The sequence below is a fragment of the Arvicola amphibius genome, chromosome 11, assembly GCF_903992535.2.
Source record: "Arvicola amphibius chromosome 11, mArvAmp1.2, whole genome shotgun sequence".
Classification (NCBI taxonomy): Eukaryota; Metazoa; Chordata; class Mammalia; order Rodentia; family Cricetidae; genus Arvicola; species Arvicola amphibius.
Window position 1 is genome coordinate 80,975,473 of NC_052057.2, and position 22,750 is coordinate 80,998,222.

Consider the following 22,750-nt stretch of genomic DNA (forward strand, 5'->3'; position numbering starts at 1 on the left):
GGAAATATACGCCAGAGACTTCTTTCCATTTACGTAAGCACACGTGGCAAAGGAAAGCACTACACTAGCTTATACTCATACAAGTTAGGCTCTGAGACAGTGAACAACACTGTTGGTCAAATGATATCTTTTATTACAACTATGAAAACTAAGAAGAAAAAAATAAAGGAAGATGGTTCTCAAAGATAAAAAGAAGCCCTATTAATTAACTAATTAATTAATTGATAGACCTACCATATACTTTTTTACCCAGTGAAGGACGTTATAGAGACTGAAATAAATTATATTGAAAATGGGAGACTAGGCAATGAAAAGGCATAATCACTCAATGCCAGAGGTCTAGAAGACAAGGATAAGTTGTTGACCACTGCAATATCCTGATTTAAACAAACAAGTCATTTAAATCATTAAGAATACCAGAAAAAATTGAACAATCACTTGATTGCCAATGGTGCTGGGAAATTACGACTAAGAATCTTGGGGAAAGAGTACCACTGCTTATGATAATGGTATCCTGAATAAAAACCTTATATTACAAACATAAAAACAGATATGCATGTACCAGCATGATGTGTAAGACCAGCTACAAAATGATCAGTTTAAGGCTGGGGAACAGAGAAGCAGAATTAAAATATAACAGATCATTAAATGATAATTTTAAACTAGTCTGTGGAAGATTACCAATTGTTTTATTTGCCTTTATATATATATATATATATATATATATATATATATATATATATATATATATATATATGTAGTTTTACTATGTTAAAGTTAAAGCCTTCTTTTTTTGTTTAAACAGAAAAAGGGGAAATGATGTGGGAGAGTCTTCTGTTTGAGTTGATTTCATTGGCTAATAAAGAAACTGCCTGGCTCATTTGATAGACCGCCCCTTAGGTGGGTGGAGTAGACAGAACAGGAAGAGGAAGTGAGGTAGAAGGATCAGTAAGATGCCACACCTTTCCTAAGTTAGGCAGACCACTGTGCCTCTCCTGAGAGAGAGGCCAGACGCAATGAAGCTCCAGCCCAAGATGGATGTACGCTAGAAACTTCCTGGTAAGGCACCACTTTGTGGTGCTACACAGATTATTAGATATGGGTTAGTCAAGACGTGAGTAAGAGGCTGGAATTAATGGGCCAGGCAGTGTTTAAAAGAATACAATTTGTGTGTTGTTATTTCGCGTGTAAAGCTAACCATGCGGGAGCAGAGCTGGGCGAAAAGCAGGCCCGCAGATACTCACTACACCTTTATTTTTGTGTTAAATTTCTCATAATTATATGTCTTGATACTTTGTAAAAGGATACTGTCCACTGCCCACCTCTTTCTTCTTCCCTAACCACCACTCAAGTCATTCATATTACAACCTGCCTTTTATACCTTCACTGTTATGCATGTATTACTAAACAAAATTTAAGTTTTATGTGAATAGAAAAATTAAAATATATTTTTATGTTTAAATCAACATTACGTATATTGGGCTTACCACTTAATTCATTTTCTTTGACCTATTATATAGAACTGACCTTTTTATATTATATGTATTTATCCATAAAAGGGGTTGAAAATTTGAATCTTTTTCAGTTAATAGGTGTTAGAGACAATATGTCCAAAGGAAAATGGGCATAGATGTCTATCTTTATAATGGTCTTAAATGTCCAAGGTCGAACTGTAGATCAAAATATGAGCATATCTTCAACTTTGATAGATACCAAGTTTTCCAAATTACTTGTTTTAATTTATATTCCCAATGGCTGGATAGGAGAATTTGAATTGCTAATACTTGGTGTTACCATTACTCTTACTTTAATGACATCTCATTGTATTTTCACATGCAATTAAGTGCTTTTTCTTTATGTATACTGGCTGGTTTTTAAGTTTTTCTTCAGTGACATTTAAAGTACAAATCCATTTTTGAAGAGTTATCTCTTCATATTTCATAAGACGATTTTTAAGTGGTTATTTTTTCAACTGTATAATTTTTTCAAGTTCTATTTTTAGAAATATTATTCTGTGAGTCATAGTTTTTTCTATGTTTGAATAATGTCTTTAAATAGAAACTGTAGAGGTAGAGATATACCTCTTTGGTAGGCTACTTGCCTAGCATGCTTGCAACCTTGTGTTGGATGCCTCATATCATGAAAAAGAAGAAGGGGAAAAAAACAAAAAACCAGAAAAAGAGGTGGAGGGTGGAGGGTGGAGGATGACAAGTTGTTAACTGAAATGTTGTTATTTGAGTTCCTACCCAAACAGACCTCTGGCAAGCACTTTCACTGTGTAACTTAATTGGGAAAGATTCTAAGTGACAGGGGAGGGAGTAATAGGGAAAATTACTGAGGATACAATCTTGTCATCATCACGATAGAGAATGTGATAAATTCAACCAGAACCTTCTGAAGGTGGTACAAAATGAGTGCCAGGCTTGTATGTCTGAGGGAAAAAATCTGAAGCATGGATCAAAGTTCTTTCCTTGATGCTTCTAATGGGCTAAGTAGCATTGACACCATATTCTAAGGTTATTCACACGATGGTAAAGCGATTCTCAGGAATGCTTAAAAGGCCATGAACAGAAATTATGCACTGTGTACTTGGGAGAAATGTTAGAGAGCCATGAGCCAGAATGGCAGTCTCTTAATTATCAAGAGCTGAACTAGAAGATGAGACCAGAGAGTGAGACATGGCAGTTAGGCAACAAACTTGTAGTTGAATTTATCAATGTTTCCCTCTTTAATTAATGTATTTCATGGGCTTAAGAATTGATACCTAAAGTCACATTCATCTATTATCTTACCCTATACATACGCTATACATGGATTTTTGTTGTTCTGACATTTCAATATATAGCCTCTAGAAACTTTTTGATCATACTACAATATAAAGCAAGTTTTACAGTTTTCCATAGTAGAAGTCAATTATTTATGTGCATAGTTGGACTAAAGAAAATTGTTTAAAATGGGTCTATTTTGGCCCAGAGTAGTTTAAATGATCCTCCTGCCTCAACCTCCTAAGCAGCTGACTACAGGTATTCACCACTGTACATGGCTCATGACAATAAATTGTCAGCCCACAATGATTTTGATTTGATTTATGCCATTTAGAAAACCAACACTTTACTATGCTAGGTTCTACCACTAAACTCTCCTTCAAGCTCACTCACCTTGACAGTTAGAATATATTTCATACTCTTTTGAATCTGCAATGGGCCTGTAATATGTTAGAGTATGAAAGGGATGTGATAGAAGTTCTTAAGACTTACAGTGTTGTGCTTTTATATAAGATGGCACGCCTTGAATCCCACCTTCCATCTTGTAAAAAGCTCATGTGCATAAGAAAACCAAATGAAGACTATCTGAAGTGGATGCTCAGCGGACCTAATAACCATTTAACTACTATCCAGAAGCACTTCCAAGTACAAATAGGCCATCTAGGGAGTATCATCCCCATTGAGATTTCCAGTGACTGAAACCAGAGGACCATCCCATTGAGTCCCCCAAATCAGGACTGAACTTAAACAGTCATTACTGTGTTCTGTTATACAGATATGCACAGCCCAAACAATGTGGATAGGCATTTGGCATCTACTCATATAGTAGCATTCCTGCCATGTGCAACCTTACTCATATAGCCTTTCTAGCTTGTTGTCTGTCAGGGTTGTTTGCTTGTCATTAGACTTTGTGATATCCATGTTGCTTTTGGTATTAACTTTTTTATTTTATTATTTCTGAGACAGGCTGTATCTAGCTCAGACTGTCTTTCAACTCCCTATACAACTGAAAATAACGTTGATTTTATGGCCCCCTGATTCCACCTCCTGAATACAGGTATCATTATTCTGTGCCACCACTATATCTGGTAAACACAGTGCAAGGTATCAAACCTGCTGCCTTAACGCAGGCTATGGAGGCTCTAGCCTTTAGGCAAATACTCAGTAACAGGTATAAAAGGCTTCATTGGTTTCAGAAATGAATGTTAGGGTTTTGACTTTAATTTCATTGAATCAAAATATATATTTGAGACAAATTAATAGGTTTATATGATTAAATCTTTTAATCCTGCCACATTCCTCTACTTTTAAGATCTTCCTTAATATCTCTAAGTTTTATTTTATAATTATTGCATGCTAGGTATGCATCCTTCATTGTGTGTGTTCTTAGTTATCTAGAATTTAATTAAATTCTGAAAAGGGGTGGGATGGGAGGGTGGGTGGAGGGAGTGGGAGGAGGGGAGGGATTGGGAATTTGGATTGGTAATTTTTTATTTAAAAAGTATTAAATAAAAATTTTTAAGAGAAATAAAAACTTTCAATGATATGCACTAACTAAAGTAATTATTAACAAACACTAATTCAGAATTCAGACAGTGCTTAGAGGAACCTTACACATAGAGGAGAAAGAAAGCTGGTCATAAACAGAAAAGATACTGAAAGAATAAACCTCAATCAGGCAAACATAGAAACTAGACCTAGGAAAGATCAAACATGAACAAGTCAGTAAACCAGCAAACACTTAAGTGGAACACGGGAGAAGGATGCAACCCAATAACATTTGAAAGAAAAAAATAACAAAATTACAGCAATCAGAGAAAAATAAAAACCTCTTCAATTAAGATACAGACTAGCTGATTGGTTTTTAAAAGGGAACCCAATTATTTATTGTCTGAAAGAACAACAACTTACTGAAACAGTCAGACACAAACTAAAAGAAAATTGGTGGAAAACAATATACCAAACAAGGGAGAATTCCAAAATTAAATTAAGAGAAAGGAAACCTAAGCACAGTTGCAATGGGAAGTGAGATGGAAGCAGAAGTAAGCACCCCCTCCAAAAAAAAGTAAGGCATGAACTTGATAAAATCACTGGTGATTCCTAGCAGACTTTCGAAGAAGATATAACACAACCATTCCTCAAACTATTATACAAAATAGAAAAAGAAAGAAATTTTCTAAACTTATTCCACAATGCCAGTATTACCAAAACAAGCATGGGAGAACCGTAAATGAACTTCCTTGATGAACATGAACCAAATAGGCCACAACAAAACCCTTGCAAATTAAAAACAGTATGATATACCACATCAAAAACAACCTATACCTTGATCAAATTGGATTAATACCGTATATGTAATAATGGTTCACAAATGCAAATCAATAAATAAAATAAGTACAGAACATTGATAGAGAAAAGGACAAAAATTATATGATCATTTCATAGAGGTAGGGGGAAAGTCCCAGAAATAAATGCACAAGGACACATGCATCTGCTTCTTAAAACAATGTTTCCAAAAATATATAAGAAAGAAAACTGCACTCTTACAATAGGTGCTGGGAAAACATTATATTCATATGTAAAAACTCTGAAACTAAAAATCAGTATTCCTATTCCATACGTTGAGAAAAATCAATACAAAAATAGATCAAAGAGCCTATTATTTTAGTCCTGAATATTGGAAATCACTAAAGAGAGACATATTGAAACTCTTCAAGACCTAGACAAGCCTGGAAGGAGTTTTTGAATATAACTACAATTGCTCAGACACCACTAACCTAAAATCACAAATGGGATTATATGAAACCAAAACACTTAGAGTAGCAATGAAAATAATAACCAAATGCAGAAACAGCCTACCAAAGAAGACAATCTTTATAGATTGTTTATTTAACCATAGATTAATACAGTCTATAGCACTATCCTGAATAATGTCCAAAAATGCATTTTGCTTTCTGGTTAAGGACACCTGCTTTTATTCAGAGCATCATCTGGAAAACAATAATGTAATTTGCTTAACATGAAAATGGCACTGTCTGCAGTGAATGATGGAGGGGAAGGGAGAAGGAAGAAACTAGAAGGAAATGATGGGGTAAGTATATGTAGGTACTGTGTGTGTATAAAATAGTTAAATACAAACCTTTACATGTGTAATTTCTATAAACCAATAAAACGTCATTTTAAAAGAATAAAATAGGAAAGTAAAGTGATACTGGTCCAGAGGATAAAAGAGACTGACTGCAAACTCTGTGGTCAATTAATACTGCTTTTTTAGCCAAATGGAAATGACACACATCCTTACCATTAATCATTAATCATAATACAAAGACTTGGAATGTAATTCAACCATAAAGCAATTGCCTTACATGTACAATGCCCTGGGTTTTATACAAGTACATAGAGAGGAGAGGAGAAAGAGACAGAGAGATAGAGAGAGAAACAGAAGAGCAATACAGAAAGAGAGATTATTTAACAACCAAAAATTTATTTTAAAATTCTAATCAATTGGTTAGATCATGACATATATATATGGATTTCCATGTCATGGAGGTATTCCCTACTCATAACAATCTCTGCCATTAAGTATTTTGGTTAGACATAGAACACATATAAAAGCATAGTCAGTAATGTACCACATATAACAAATAGATTTTTAAATTCCTAAATCCGTATCTACTCAAATAACTAGGAAATAGTATAAACTTATTTTGCTTAGGACATTTTAGATTACATAATTAACATACCTTTTCTTCAAGCAACAAATAAAAATTTTTATCCAAAAAAATGAAGGATTTTACTCATAATAAAATTACAAATATATAGGAGACGAGAAGCTTAATTCCCTCTCTCATGAATTTTGTGTCAATGTCTGCTCTTTGCCAGGGACCTGATATTCAGCAATAATGTGCTAGGCATTAAAATACCAGGAAGAAGAGATAGACTGTTTTCCTCTTGAAAACTGGCACCTAGACAACCTGCCTGTGCTCTATAGTCTAGCTCCTACAAACTCCAATAACCCTGTGGCTTTTTGACAGGGATCATGACTTCCTAGCCCTTCTTTCTCCCTTTGGGATTCACAGGAATCCAAAACCCTCAACCCAGAGAACCTCAAGCTAGACTGTGTGGTATGGAAACACAGGCAACATAATTATGCTCCAACAAACAGCTCCTTGTCACCTTAGTCATCCTGTGGATATTGGCATCTTATCTACCTTCCACACCTAGCCAGACCCATAGATCTTTTGCTCTGGCCCAGACTGGTTAGTCTGATTGACCTTATCCTGCTATCCTCCCTATTTCCAGATCTACTTCATGTCCCACAACCTGGGTACTGACCCAACCTGAATATCACTGCCTGCCCGTTTCTTAATCTCCAAGTTCAGGCCAGGTGGGCAAGAAGACTTTTCCTTTTCCTGAGTGAAGTCTGCCATATCCACATATAACAAAAACAATTAGTCTTATAAACCCAGGACTCATCTCAAAAACAATATAAAATATCAAGACAGCATGGCTGTCCCTCCAAAAAAATCTATTCATTCTATCTCCTCCAATGAAAATAAACTATATTAAACAAGACATAGAAGTTAAGAACAGTTATGAACTTTACCAAAGAATTTAGGTAGTTTAATGTAGACACAAACAGCTCAACAAAAAATAAACAGAAAAAAGTCAAAGAGAATAAATGTCTGAGTGAAGCTTCAGATAAAACAAACATAAAGTTTAATTAAGTGACAAATTTGATACAGAATTTGAGGATCAAATTCAATCATAAGATACAAATATTGAAGACAATCACTCTAAAATGCATATAGGATGGAAAATTTCAACAATCCAATTCCATTAGTGAAAACCAGGCGAAAGCCACATGAGTACTGGGACCAGGATCTTTCCCTAGTGCATGAGCTAGCTTGTTGGAGCCTATTCCCTATGGAGGGATGCCATGGTCAGCCTTAATGAAGTGGGGGAGGAACTTGGTCCTGCCCCAACTTAATGTGTCAGACTTTGTTGATTTCCCATGGAAGCCCTTACCAGTTGGGAAGAGTGGATGGGGGATGGGCTGGAGGGACAGGTGTGGTGGGCGGGAAGAGGAGTGAGGGAGAACTGTGAATAAAGTGTAAAATGAAATTAAAAAATAAATTAAAAATTAAAAAAGTATTCACCATACTTTAGCAATTTGGGAAGTGCATATTAAAATAATTTTAAATGTTATCTCACTCTATTCAGAATGGTTAAGATCAAGAAAACAACAGACATCAAATGTTGGCAAGGATATGGGTGAAGGGGAACCCTATTCACTGTTTTTTGTTGGGATCTCAAACTAGAGCAGCTAACCTGAAAATCAATGTGAATTAACAAGTTCAAAATAAATACCCAGCGATACATACATACATATATATATATATATATATGTATATGCCCTTGGCTTATGCCCAAATGACTTGATATCCTTCTGTGCAGATACTTGCTCTACAATAATTGCTGCTCTATTTACATTAGCTAAGAAGTGCAAGTAACCTAATGCCCTCCAACTAATGAATGGATAATAAAATTATGGTATATACACACAAAGTAATTCTATTTAACTGCAATGAAAACTGAAATCATGAATTTTGCAGGTAAGTCGATGAAAGTTCTAGTTATTTACAAAGACTACAAGTTCTCTCTCATCTGTGGTTCTTAACTCCAAATCCTTAGATGTGAGTATATAACATGGTGTAAACAACATGTTAAGAAAGTTTAAAAAAAAATATATGGGAAGAAAAGTGGAGCACTCATGAGGGGATTGTAGAGCACAGACTATTTGAGGGTAAAATGGAAACAGGTTTACGTAAAGGGCAGAGGATGTCAATAAAGAAGAAAATGAAAGAAGAGGAGATGAACAATATTAAGGATGCTAAATCATGCCAGCAACAATGGAAGTTATAGCTTGGTGGTAACCAACAAATGTGTAAATAAACATAAGGCCCACTGATCATGAGAGAATCATGCCTTGTATTACAAAGGGAACCAAATACCCACGGCTAATGAAGCCATAGATCTTAGAGGAGGACCTACTACTGTCACATTCCTAAAAAACTGCATTGTAAACACTTAGCCTTATACCCACAGATAAATGCCACTCTCACCTCTCATCATAGAAGTTTCCCTTTCAAAACAAATGAAAAATCCTCAATTAATCAAAATACAGATAACAAGTAACTGTGGAAGTCCAGCCCAAACTGATATATTTATTCCACAATCCTGATTCCTAAGGGAACATGGCAGAAGAGAAAGCAGAATATTGTGAGAGCCTGAAGACTAGGACTGTGTCTTCTAGATATGTCAGGGAAACTACTTCATGAAAACTGCTTAAACAAGACCTGAATAATAACGCCACTCAACATGCCAGTGTGGATTTTGGGAACTATACCAGACCCCATCTGTAATAGAAGAGCTACAGGTAATTAGAAACTGCTGAGAGAGAATTGGTCTTCCCCAGAGGTGAGCACTGTAAACCATTATATAATCCTGTGTTCAAACTTTAAAGAAAAAAAAAACACATACAATCACACTAAACAAACCCAGCAGATTCTATTCACATATTTTTTCACACAATCATAAACACACATAAACAATAAATAAAAAATAAGAAACTATGAACTTTTAGTTTTGAACTGACATTTTTGTTATTTTATTATTATTGGTAAAGTAAGAACTTATGCCAGATACTGTAAAAATGAAGATATTTTGTATTATACTATTTAGTGCCAAGATGCTGAGCCAGCATGCTTCATCACTGCTGTGGTTGTACTGGGTTTTACTTCATTACTAGCTGTGTTGTGGATCAATATAAAACTTTCAGAAAGTGGTGTTTCAAACCTTTTAACTGGTAACTCTACTGAAAATAGCTAGGGGAAAGAAACATGAAAGGATTTATGCATACAGAAGGACTCTTCAAAATCCACTCCCTAAAACACTCCCCAGTGAGAAGTATCTGTTAGGGCTTAATCATGAGTGAAACTTTGTTTCTTCAGAAAGTAATATTAAAAATTATTCTACTTCCTATCTCCCTTTCAACTTTTGCAATCAGAATGTGCACTTTCCCCTGTTAGACATAACTCCTTAATCTAATTTACATTGCTCAGAGCCTGAATTTTGTTATACGATATGACTTGGCTGTAAGATCTCCCAAGTAACATGTGGTTTCAGGCAGATAGAATGGCAAGAACAAATGAGAAAACTCCAAAAGGAGAAAACTGTTCTACAGAAAAGTTGGACTGCCTAGGGCACTATACCTGTCACTGGAAGGTGTCAAGCCTTCCCCAGAACCCTACAACAGTTTAGTCTGAATGTCTAAGAATGAGCTCAAGGTTTCTGCGTCTCCATCCACCTGGTAGATTCAAACTTGCAGTCACACTTGAGAAACACACAGAGAATCTTCTATGGAGAAAACATGACAAAGAAACACACAGATATAATGTACAGGCTTTTAAAATTCTAACTACAGTGCACGGCTATGAAGGAATGACTTCTAAGCATCATGTGCAATGCTGTCCACAAACATGGCTCTGTCACTTGTGTGAACGTGATCCTTGTTTTATGGGTCCATATCCTGTGTGTTAGAATCACACAAACTCTTGTAGGTTAGACTCTGCCTTGACCCTTCTTGTTCTATCCAAGAAAGCTGAACTCTTTGCCCACTGATGACTTTCACGTACAGCTCAGCTGATTGTAATGCTTATGAGAATTATAGCATTTTCCGTTATAAATGGAATGTGTCACAGTTACTACTTTATTTACTCCTCAGATTTTTATCCAAATGAACAGTCTTAGTTTAAGCCCAGAATCTCTGTATATATCAAAATGTCTCATCACAAGAAATGGTTTATATAAATTTGGAATTGAACTTCAGAGTTGATATAATAGAAGTACATATTCAAATACCAAATGAGCAAATTATGTCTATACCTACAACATTAAAATTGCATTACAAGAACTGTACACTAGGAAAAGTAAAGAACAAAGAAAGAAAGAGTAAAAATGGAGAGAAAGGAATGAAAGACCAAAGGAGTGAGGGAAGGAATGGAGGAAGGGAGTTAAGAAGGAAAGGGAGTGAAAGGGAAAGGAAGGAAAGAAGGAAGGAAGGGGTAAGAAAGAAAGACGGAGAGAAGGAAAGACAATGGAAGGAAGAGGAAAAGGATGAGTAAAAGATTAAAGGAAAATAGAAAGAAGAATATGGTGACTGTACTTATGTACATATAATTTTTTAGCACATAGTGTATTCTCTAAGTTAATACTATTTTTTCTTATCTTACAGGTGATGAGACTAAATCCAAGAGTGTCAAGTACTTTATTCAAGATCAGAAATCTATTAAGTAACAGGTGGGACTGTAAATCCAAGCTAAAGAAAATGAACAGAGCTACCTTGTATTTTCCAGTTGAAAATAGTTATATTGTCTTGACCCAAGGGAAAATATAGGCTGTTTAAAGACTTCAGGCAAAGTGAAATACCAAAAGCTCAGGAAACCAACATATGTATTTCTGTCTTCTCTAATGCCCAAAGTAAATCCACCAAATTCTACCATAGCCTCAATGGGAAAAAGTAACCAAATCTTCCCTGACAAAGTTGTTATTGTATATTCTTGGTTGTATTATTTTTCTGCATTTCCATGTATTTGTTTAAGCCTGGGTTATAGCTCTTAGCATATTCTACAGTAGTCTACATATAAACTATTCTACAGAATGGAATATCTAAACCAAATGTATCAAAATATTTAAACTTCATTGTCTCAGCCCTAAGCCAACCAAATTTAAAGAAAATATACAATAATTATCTCTGAGCTTCGAATTGTAGAATTTTTGCAAAGAGCAAACAAGTATTTTTTTATTTCATTATACCTAATAGCAATTATAAATAAATAAAAAATATTTATTCCTTGGACAAGATTATAATAAATTTGATTCTTAAAAGATAAAAACACCTATGGAATGTAGAGATTATAAAGCTGACTATATTCACATTCCATTTCCTGAACTCCAAAAATTCATACAGATACTGTCAAAATAAGAAGAATGTTTATTTCCTTGGGACTGCATGTCGTATCACTGAGCCTTTGAGAACCTGAGGTGTGCACTTTAACACTTTTTACATTTTAGCCTGTAAGAACATTCTTGTTCCACTATAGAGTAATTCCATCTCCCCACAACCTGTGTGTGTGTGTGTGTGTGTGTGTGTGTGTGTGTGTCTTAGTAAGTTAGTGTGTTCTGGGTAGTATTTTCCATATAACTTTTTCCAAAAGTCTCTAATGTTGATTTTCCTTTCAATACCCCTCTATTGTACCCTCCACTCTTTTTACTGCTGTGTTTCTCTTCCCTTCAGTAAAAGCACCCATCTACCAGTCCAGTCTCTCCACGGATATTCTGAATGGAACATACCTACCTAAAAATTCATAGCTGACACCCACCAATGAGAAAAAAAAGAGGAGGCATTTATCTTTCTGGGACTTGGATGTCTCATTCAGGGTGATTGTTTCCAGCTCTATCTATTTAACTATGGATTTTATACTTTGGTTTTCTTAACGGCTGACTAATACTCCATTGTGTAAATGTAGCACATTTTTATTATCCATTCAATAGTTGATAAACATCCTAGATGTTTCCATCCTGCTACTATGAGTGAGTAGCAATAAATACATATGATCAAGTAAATTATATTATAACGAATTAAATATAGAGTCCTTCGGGGATGTGCCCATGAGTGATATGTATGAATCATGTGGTAGATTTATTTCTAACACTTTTCCATTTGTTTTTGTTTGTTTTTTGAGATTATAACAAAATTAGAACACTCATCCCTTCCCTCCCTGAAACCCTACATAGGCCCTTCTCCACTCTTCTTTAATTCATAGCCTCTGTTTTCACACAAATTATTTCATGCATATATAGATATATATTCATTCTTAAATATAAACAGATCAGTCTGTATGGTGTTACTTGTATGTATGTTTTTATGACTGACACTGACACTGAACAAAACATTCATATGCTTTTTGTTGTGGCAGACATCCTGGAGGAATTTAAATACTGACTGACATAGTACCTATCCATATTTTTTTTTGCTACCATTGAGGTACCATCCCATTAAGGCTACCACCAATGTTCTTGGTTTCTCTCCATAACTTGACAGTAAGACTGAATTAGTGAAGACACCACACACCTGAAAAATCAGGAAAAATCAGGGTGGTACTCACCTGTAAGTTTCATCCCTACCTACTAGTTACTTTTCATAGTACTGGAAAATGTTGCACATGCTTCTAGAGGAGAAAAGTAGCTAAAAAGCTTTACTATTGAATGGTGTGAGCTATAGTGCTGACCAACTTGGCAGGAGATGACCACTGGTATAATAATGGCATCTATATTATGAGAGCAACCAATCACTTTCAAATTGAATTTAAGGACTGCCCCATGAGTTAAAAACCATTATCTTGAACCATCAGGCAAAGAATATGCTGTCTGACAGATCATAGACCCTAAGAGAGAACCTACTACTATTATTTTGCTAAATGAACATATTATTTAAGCAATTTCTAGTCACTAGCTCTACCCATCAATTATGGCATCTCAACCTCATCATAGAAGCTTCTTTTGGGAATAAATAGCAGTCAACACAGAGATCTACAACTTTCCAATGTGTAGAAAATAGGGAGCTGCAGAGTTTTCATCCCTAAATAGGGCATCAATATCACATCTCATCCTCCTGATCTCAATGATCACTATGGAAAAGAGGACAGGATTGTGAAAGCCAGAAGTGGTGATAACAATATATAACTATTTTCTAGATATAACGGAACCATTACTCATACAACCTCAAAGCAATTGTGACAGAAATATGTGCACAAGTTTGAGAAACACAAGATGTGAGAATGGAGAAAGGCAATGGGAATGAAGTTCCACTTCAACCTTAGAAGTTCCACTTCAAGGATTAGAAGGATTAGGTGATACAGGTTTGGTGTAGTAGGTGTGGTCATCTTGGAGGAAGTCTGTTACTAAGGGTGTACTTTGAGGCTTCAAAATCCCATGCTATACCTAGTCTGCCTGTCTTTATCTGTCTCTATCTTTCTCTCTCTCTCTCTCTCACTCTCTCTCTCTCTCTCTCTCTCCCTCTCCCCCTACCCCCACCCCTCCCCCTCTCCCTCTGCCTCTCCCTTCCCCCCTCTCTCCCTATTTGAGGATAAGGATGTAGCTCCAAGCTACTGTTCAAGCATTATGCTTACTCCATGCCATGATAACAACAAACTAGACTCTTTGAAATTCTAAGCCCTCAATTAATTGCTTTCCTTTTGTAAAAGTTGACATGGTCATAGTGTTTTTTCCCAGCAAGAGATCAGTGAGTAAGACAATAAGTTTTAAACAAACATACAAAAAAAAGGGGGAGTTAGATGGGCAGGAAATGGGAAATAGAATACGTTGTATGAGAATCTCAAAGAACTAAAACAAGGGGAAAATGTTCCTTAATTTTATTTCTTTTTTTGAAGAACTGAGGATTAATACATAGTATTTGTACCAAAGCATGCATGATTAAAGGTAAAATTGGTAGCACAGAGAGCTAGGTAATCTCTGTATTAACCCATTAATACATCTCTGTATGTTGATTTCTCTAGGCTTGCAGAATTGGTCAAAATTTCTAGATAACCATGCTCTGTTTATTTGATTTCTTTATATATTTTGGGTAGAATGTTTTTTTAATAATTATTTGACTTATCTTGCCTGTAACATAGATCTCTAGTAGCATTACTTTTTACTACCTTTTTATACCATTCAATTGCATGTAAGTCTATTTAAAGGATATGGATATGGCAATTCATAGGAAAACTCTGTGTCCCCATATAAAGTGATAAACGCAGTGTGATGGCTATTCATGGTTGTCAGCTTGACTATATATGGAATGAACTAAAACCCAAATGACTGGTCACACCCATTAGGGATTTTTCCTTAATTAAATCATTTGAGTGGGAAAACTTACTTCTAATTCTGATCTTTGATGTGGAAATATAAACCTTTATTCCAAATTTTCTGTGATAGAAAGACCACCTTTAACCTGGATACTTTCTACTTGCAGCCTATATGAAAAACATGGAAGAAGGAAACACTTTTTTCCTCTTTGCCTGTTGGTCTTGCTCTTCCTAGGAAGTCCATTTCTGCACTGGCAATAAAGTCTAATCCTTTAGGATTCCAACTTCTACTAAAGAGCAGCTGAGACATCAGCCTTTTGGGATGAACAACCACAAGATTCCTGAATTTTCCTTTCACAGCCAGCCTTTGGTGGATTATTTGGACAATAGCCTATGAGCCATATATCTGCATACATACATATGATTTATCTGTCTAGAGAATTATGACTAATACATACATTTGGTTTGCGTATCAGTCTTTAGTAAGACTAGTTAGTAATGGAACAGCATCAAGAGCACACAGAGCCCAAAAACAAAACAGACTGCAATAAATTTATTAGATAAGTCATTCTATACTCCCTTGGTTGTGTTATCAGACCATTGTCTAGAACTACCAAAATTCATCATCTCCCATTATTTTAATATCAACAAAGCAAAGAAACTAAATAGTTTTGTAATGCTATAACTAAAAAGGCAGGCCAAGAAATGTCAGTTTGTAAAAGTGTTAGAGAAGTAATACCAGGGATTCAATGAATATATTTTATGATTAATATTAAAATTAGTAAAGAAAAGTATGGTAAAAGCATAATAGCAACAGTGTACCAAGGGTGAAATGTTGACAAGCACATGGTCAAATCACTGATTTCGTATTTATATTACAGACTTTCCTTTGGAAAAAGATACCCTTATTATATATTTCATATTGCAATGCTACATAAAAATGATATATGGCTGATGCAAATATAAGTTACAGGCTAAAATGGGGTAAGTCTGGGTATGTAACACATAGACAGATGACCCTCCTACATCATTTCCCCTTTTTCTGTTTAAACAAAGGAAAGGCTTTAACATTAACATAGTAAAATTACATATAACAAAACAGTTATCAAGCAAGAATTACAGTTACAATATTTATATCTACTTTATCTTTTATCATAACTAAGGAAAAAGATAACTATTCATTCTTCAAATCCACCAAAGACTCCAGAAGGATATAATACTATCTAACTAAACAAGATAAGCAACTTCCAATCTCTAGAAATGACATAGATATCTCGCTGCCTGGACAGTTACCCAAAGTTCTTCTGTACCATTGGGGCATCCATCTTCGGCCTTCAGGCACATAGTATCCAGCAGACATTTCCATGAAGCAGGAAATTCCAAAGACAGTTCAGTCACTTTCTGCTGTGTCCTGCAGAATGTCTCGCAAACTCTTTCATGAAGCAGGAACCCTCAAAGACCATCTCACCTTTAGGCAAGTTCAGCAGTCCTCTCTCTGCGGGTTCTTTGTGTCCAGTTTATGCAACAGTCCAGGCAAGAGCAGTTTCTTGCCCAAATGGCTATCAAACACCATAAGGAGCCTCTTCAATGCCCATTTTCCTCTTGAAGTATATTGGTGTGGCAGGAGCAGACGAGTCTCATTGTCATGAAAACCCTAGTTATTAAAACATTAAATGCTATTTTCTGTAGTCTTTGAAAGATATGAAGAATGCCTATTTAACTGACGTATATCTCTATATATCTGGAAAATCTAACGAATATGACTACAAGCTTGACTATTATTAATGATTATCCATTAACAACCTATATTTCCTAATTATAAATTACATTTTTAAATGAACTACACAATCACAATACCTTAATCAATATCTTAAATACATATACATATAACAAAATTGACCTTAAAATCCATACCAATGCAAATTATTCATATCTATATCATATCCCCCTTTAAATGTGTAAACAATATTTGGGAATATGGATGTAGTTATTTCTCTCTAAACAGCTTCATGCTGAATGGGGGCGCTGTTATTCAGGTCTTTCATAATATAACCTGTTGGATGAAGTAATTTTCTGAAGGTGTTCATGGTGACCTTTCAGGAGGGCGTGGTCTATCATACCATATTGGAATAAAAGCAATCCACAGGGTCTCATCCTGTGAAAACAAAAGAAGACCCTCTCCAAAGCATCATATCCTTAGACCCAAATTCTGAAATCATAATACCCTTTTGATATCCATTCTGGTTTAGCTTGGCAGTCTATATAAAGAAATGTCTCTCTGTACTTAGCTCCTTCACAGTCAAAAATTTTAAAGAAAACACAATAATACAAAGAATCCAGACTCTCTGTGAATTTTCCATTTTTACGTGGCTTATTTTTCTTTATTTCTTTTAATCTATAACTATCTGTCCTCTGTCTCTTTAAAGACTTTACCCCTTTTTTTCCTCCTCCCTGCCTCCCATTTACCTCCCCCCTCCCCTCCACTCCCTCTCCCTCTCCTGTTTTAAGAGCAGTAAGGGTTCCTTGCCCTGTGGGAAGTCCAAGGTCCTTCCCCCTCTATCCAGGTCTAGGAATGTGAGCATCCAAACAGGCTAGGCCCCCCAAAGCCAGTATATGTAGTAGGATCAAAATCCAGTGCCATTGTCCTTGGCTTCTCAGCAGTCCTCATTGTCCGCCATGTTCAAGGAGTCCAGTTTTATCCCGTGCTTTTTCAGTCCCAGTCCAGCTGGCCTTGGTGAGCTCCTATTAGGTCAGCCACACCATCTCGGTGGGTGGGTGCACCCCTCGCGGTCCTGACTTCCTTGCTCATGATCTCCCTCCTTTTGCTCCTCATTTGGACATTCTTTTTCTTCTCTCTCCCAAGCCTATGTACACTCATCCAACATTGTGACCCATATGGAGGTCTTTTATGTCTGAATCTTATGAATTTTATGTCCTGTTGTGAATCTGTAATTTTTTTACTATCCAGGAGCACTTTTGTTTTGTGCTTTCAAATCACTAAGCACTTAAGAATGTAAGCTGTGACATTCCTAGTTCAAAACTGGCAGAGCCGCTTGTGCCTCTGAGCTGCAGAGCAGTGGGCTGCTCTGGATGTTAGCTCCACCTCTCTCCAATTTCAAAACGGAGGATGTACCATTTTCTGCTAGCTCTGGGGTTACCAGGTAGGAGCCGCACTCAGCACTTTAACTCTGAGACTGAGTGTGCAGCACAGAAACTCTTTTCATCCAAGTTACGGCCAAATCTGACATGCAGAGCACTGCACAGCCTGGAAACATCTCTCTGTATGGCGGCAGGAATCCGCCATGCTCTCCCGCCTGCCTAAGCCTGATCCCACAGTCTGCTCAGGCAGGGAGTGCAGGCATGGTCTCAGAGTACTTTCTTCCTGATCCCGAGTGAGAACACAAACACCCAGGACCACAAACACACCATAGCCGGCGTTTGCACTGGTGGCTAGGCCCAGGAAGCCGCGTTTTTAAAGGCTGCTAAGTCAGGAAATTCACTCTGTGGCACACCACCCACAAACAGCAAAAAGCTGCATTAAACTCTGTTTTTTGTGTGTTTAAAATTAAGCTCTCTCAGGATTTACATGGATCCAGTTTACCACATTGGGGCGCCACTCTGTAATGATGGGGTGCAGTGGCCCCCGTCCCGTTGCCTGGCTAGCTTTACCCGAAATAATTACATGGAAACTGTATTCTTTTAAACACTGCCTGTCCCATTAGTTTCAGCCTCTTATTGGCTAATTCTCACATCTTGCTTTAACCCATTTCTATTGGATGTGTATATTACCACGAGTTGGTGGCTTACCAGAAAGGATCTTAGCCTACATCTGTCTCAGGTGGAAGAATCATGGCATCTGACTCACTTCTCTTCTTCCCAGCATCCTGTTCTGTTTACTCCACCTACCTAATTTTCTGTCCTATCAAAGGGCCAAGGCAGTTTAAACACGTATGAAGGATAGTTGCATAATCATTAAGATTTTTTTAAAACATAAGATCTTGTGATATCTGATATATAGATTGTAAGAGAATTCTTGTTATTAATAAGGCTATATGTGACATTATAAAATGGATAGCATTTACCTATTTATAGGGTTTCAATATTAAAAACAAGAGATATATTTGAGAAGCATATCTATACTTAAAATACCCATTTCCCTCAGTTCATACTTCCTGTCTGCAACATATATGTTATGAAAATTCACTTTGACAGCTATTTAATTATCAGTAAGATGTATTTTAATCTTTACTGTTTTTAACAATTGCATTGTGTGTCATTGTTTCATTAATGAATACAATATCCAAATAAAATGAAACACAGTTGTCTGGATATCTTATAGAAAGAAATGTATAATTTTTTTGTTTGGAATGACAAAATATACAGTACTGAGACTTAGTAACACAAAGATGTGAAGTTTGCTTGACTTCCTAGAAGCCGACAGCTAAGAAGTAAGCCTATTTAACCAAACTGATTTTTGTGTATCAAGCAATTTCTTGTCCTTAGCTGCCATCTGGACCAGGCCTCAGAGTCATCAGAAGAAAATTTGAGAACGATTTTACAGGAGAATTAAATAAGATTTGGAATAAAATTTTCATTACAAAGCAAGAAGATTTTGTGATAATTTTCTCTAAGAAGATGTTTTTAGCACTTTCATCGATGAAGCAATTCTAAATAACAGAGCGTTTCTTATAATAACATTTTTATAGTGATGATGTTTTGTAACAAAAGGGCTATTATTACAGAAATGGCATAATAGTGGAACTGTTGTTGAATTTTTCCTAAAATAGCCTGCTAAACAAGCACATCTATATTTAAGACTTTTTAAATTGCTTCCTTCTTAGAACTAAAAAGTCCTATGTTCAATCATTTTACTATAATCGTATTACATGTAGTCAACATTGACAGACAAGTTCTGTTCACACAAAGTCTTCTGGAACTTTAGCACTAAAGTAGATAGTCGTTATTAAGTATTAGGGACTGTGAGCATGTTTATGCTGCTATGATATGAGTTTTGTCTTATCCTAAGAATAAACAGGAGAATGAGAGAGCAGAGACAGACACAAGAAACAAGAAAAGAGAAAGCTCGAAGAGATGGTTTAGCTGCTAAGAATATTTGCTGGTCATCTATAAGCCCTTAGTCCAGATCCTAGACACCACATGGCAGTTCAGGGCCACCTATAACTTAAGTTACTTAAGCTCCACAAGATCCCACACCCTTTCCTGTTTTCCTCCAGAACACACACACACACACACACACACACACACACGACATACACATACCACACATACACACACAAATAAAACTAGATCACAAAAGACAGGTCAATATTTCAGAAAAAAAAAACCCTTTGCTAAAATTCTCATTTGTTGCCAAATCCTAAAAAATTCAATCATATTTTTTATTTTTTTAATTTAAACTCATTACTGTTCTGATTTCTAACTGTTGCACTTATACTGAAATTTATTTCTACTCGCAGACATTTCCCTAAAAAATATTGGCATAGAGTTCTGTGCACAATAGGTATTTTACAAACAAGATAAATTTATCTGGTAACCAAGTTCTGAAACTTTAAGCAATCTTAGGGCACAATGTCTTCCCTCTGAATCTAAGGGACTGGCACTGAGAGAGTGGAAATGTCTTCAGGATGAAGTAAAGGAATAAAATATTGGAATAAGATGATAACTGGTAAGAGAAAATAGTGTTCAATAAGAGTTAAAGTTCAAACACATGCCTCAAAAAAGTCTTATGGCCATATCAAGTACATCGCTATAAATTTTGCTTCTTCAATAGAGTATACCTTACTTTGTCATATGTTTAGGGATACTCATCATAAGAGCGTAACTATATAGAGAGGATGAATAACTGAAGTTTATACTTTTTCACTTCCACCAAAGATAGATTGTAACCTTTGTGAGGAACTTAAGAAGAGAAAAAGAGACAGGGAAGATTTAAGTTACAGAGCTACTGACCTTTACACATTAAAATAAAACCCTACATATTTCTAGGTTACTACAAGTACATTATACCTGCTGGTTAGGATGTAATTTGAGAAAAAGAAAAGTTAAGAAATCCAATATTCTTACATAATAGTTAGGATAAAATATTCTTCTGTCTTGGGTACTTAAATATTTGGTCTAGAGTTGGTGGCTCTTTGGAGCAGTTTAGGGGGTGTGTTTCTGCTGGAGGAAGTGCATCACTGGGGGTTGCCTTTGAGTTTTAAAAGCCACTTGCCCTCCCAGTATGCTTTATATGTATGGTAGATGAAGGAAAGTGGCCCTCAAAGGGAGTGGAACTATTAAGCAGTGGCTATGTTAATGTAGGTGTGACCTTGTTGGAGGAGGTGTGGTCACTGTAGAGGCAGACTTTGAAATCTCATGTGTACTTAAACCATGTTCAGTGTCTAAGACCACTTTGTGTTGTCTGAGTTCAGACGCAAAGCTCTCAGTTCCTTCTCTAGCATTATGTCTGCCTGTATGTCCCTCCATGGACTGGAATTTCTGAATTGTAAGCCACCCAATTAAATGTTTTTCTTTATAAGAGTTTCCTTTGTGGTGTCTCTTTAGAGTAAGAAACACTAAGACCCTATGCTTGCTACTTGAGCTTTGAGATGTGCACTCTCTACAGTTTCTACACCAGGCCTAGCTGCCACAATGTTCCCTAGCTGTGATGGTGATTGACTCTTATCCCTCTGGAACCATAAGCCCCAAATGAGCCCTCTTCTCCCCAAGTATCTTTGGGTCATGGTATTTATCACAGCAATTGAAGTCTAACTAAGATGACTTATATCCCCTATAGACATTCTTATATCAGTAGACTTTGGGGAGTGCTTTCAATGAATATTCCTCCAAATTAAACTCTTTGTTCTTTACTGCAAGTGAGAGGTTTTGTAAAAAATATACATATACACTTATGTGGATATATGCTTACACACTTACATATGTATTATTATGTGTAACTAGCATACATATACATGAACACACACAAACACTCACACTCTGCATTGCCACCACCAAAAAATAAGTTTCTTTGAGGCAAGACCATAACATGAATATTCTTCAAATTTCAAAGTCTATTTTTAAATTTTTAGCACAAGCAATAAAGACTAAAATAGCACTTTAACCCAAAAAGTGCAGCAAGAAAAAGAACAAAACAAGTAGAAAGGAGAGGTAAACAGGAGATAATGCATTTTATGTAGCCATTCATTTACTTAACATTGCGGTAGTAGGGATTGAACCTAGAATCTCACACATACTAAGCAAAGGTTTTAGCAATGACCTATAAAGTATCCTTTAATTACTTTAAACAAAGCTGATCATGTGAGTATTACATAATAGGTTAATTTTAAGAATAATTATTATACTGGAGTTTAGATAGCTTAGTACTATCATATAATATGAGCTATTTCTAAATTTTCAAATTTATTTACTTCAGTCAGAACCAGATCACCAGGCTAATAGGTAGCAGAAGCACATGGTGTACATGTTTACAGTGATAACATGCTTTACAAGAGAACTGAAAAGAAATGAGGCTGTAAATGAAAGGCTTTTATGGATGGGTCTCTTCTAAGTGATATATGCGATACAAATGATTAGCATTAACTGATCTTCTTGAAGAATGTACTGGTATAATTCATTATAATAGCTTCAAAGTGCAATTAGTGAACGTAGTATAAATGACACTGCTGTTCATAGACCTACCCATAAGAGTAATTATATTTTGAAAACTACTTAGTGAAAAATTGATTGAATGAGCCCTATGGGCATAGATAATTGAGATAAAAATATGTAAACAAAGTGCCTATTAATAGGCTTTATGGCACGTTTATATATTTACAAGGTTTGCTGGTGCATGGTTTTATAGAAAGGAAATTTGAAAATGTTTCTCTTCTATTTAAAGACTCCTGATTTAAAAAAAATAAGTATCTATGTATTTAATAAAGCTGTGTTATTTTTATGGATATTATACAACATCACTTCTAATTGTATGAAAGTATAGAAAATACGTAATTTTAGTGTCACATAAATAAGAAATTAAAGATGAAATTTTATCAAGTC

The 22,750-nt window shown here is 35.7% G+C and overlaps 1 long non-coding RNA gene across 1 annotated transcript in view; it reads right to left on the reverse strand.

Moving 5' to 3' along the window:
* LOC119826624 overlaps positions 1 to 22,750 on the reverse strand; it is a 294,645-nt gene that overhangs the window by 9,805 nt on the left and 262,090 nt on the right. The window lies entirely within an intron of this gene.